Source organism: Candida orthopsilosis (genome assembly GCF_000315875.1).
Source record: "Candida orthopsilosis Co 90-125, chromosome 4 draft sequence".
NCBI lineage: Eukaryota > Fungi > Ascomycota > Pichiomycetes > Serinales > Debaryomycetaceae > Lodderomyces > Lodderomyces orthopsilosis.
This window is the reverse complement of record NC_018297.1, coordinates 834,310-835,799: the sequence shown is the minus strand read 5'-3', so window position 1 is coordinate 835,799 and position 1,490 is coordinate 834,310.

The following is a 1,490-nucleotide window of genomic DNA, read 5'->3' as shown; positions in this document are numbered from 1 at the left end:
ACCAAAGAAGATGTCTCATTTGACTATGAGTATGTTTGATGGTGTATACGTAAAGATGGAGAAAGATGAAGGAGCAAAGAGTGGATAGGTTGAGAGCTAAAGGGTTTTGTGGATCTATGCTGTTTGCTATTTATTTATAGATTTTAGTTTAATGGATTTGAACCTGTTTCAATATTAATTTGTTCGTAGAGTGGAATATGCATATCCCTAAGGAATGCAGGCTATTTAAATGTATTTCAAAGTTCACTTTAGTGCCCTAGGGGTAAGGACTACCATGAAAAAACGACTTCAAGTGGATACTGAAGGTGTAGTAGTCTACATCGCTGCTAGTTCAGTAAGAGAACTAATAAGCTCAGTACCAATAGTAAGCTATATTGATCTAAAAAAACCATTGTGGTGTAGCTAGACTTTCCTAAATTTCTCCGCATATTGTAACCTTGGATTGACCTTTGTTTTACAGAATAAAGACAATACTTTAAGATATCTAGAAGAACAAACAATTGTGCCTTACTGAACCAAAATCTGAATTTATAAGTTTTAGCATCGAATTAATTATATTTCGAGGTTTCCAACTGGTTTTATCATCTCTTATCATATAAAGTAAAGAGGTTAACTAGTTAGAGATTGGATAATATAAACTACAGGTTTCCTCAAGCTAAGGCTAGAAGTTAGGTATAATCCCATGACTTATGTTGTGTTCAATCAAATTGATGACAGGTGATAGATGACATTGATGGTTTGTTGTCAGTTGTGAGTTGTGGGGATGTGGGAGTTTGGTGGTGGTTGTGGTTATGGTGGGGGGGAGGTAATTCGTAATTCCCTTAAATCACACAAAAGTGAAGGGGGGAAATAAATAGAGTGAATGAATCAAGTTGCATCATCGCTCGTATTCGAAATAAAGAAGTATATATATAAATAGACTATTGAACACCTATCAACTGATAATATTATATGATCGTCAGTAGTTTGTTTATCGGTTAAAGGCAAATAGCCAAAAATAATCTTTCATATCCATACCCCAACACAAACACAACACATACATAAGAACCAGCAAAGATGATGGAGTCAATTAGTTTTTTGAATCCCACTACTTACTGGCACATAACCATCCCTATAATCCTTTTAGCTTATTTCATCATCAACTACATTTGTGAACAAATCTTGATGCGCAAACTAGGTGCAAAACCATTCGCAAACTCTGTCAATGGTGGATTCTTTGGATTTGCACTCGGTAAAACTTCAATTGCAGCAAAAGCCAAAGGAAGAGCAGTTGAATTTTACCAAAGGCAATATGACTTGGCTCCTCATCCTGATATACCAACAATCAAAACTTACATATTCGGTACTCCAATTGTGTTTACCAAGGATCCCGAGAATATTAAAGCTATATTAGCTACTCAATTTCAGGATTTTTGCTTAGGTAACAGGTTCCATTTTTTGAAACCATTGTTGGGAAAGGGCATTTTTACATTGGATCATGAAGGATGGAG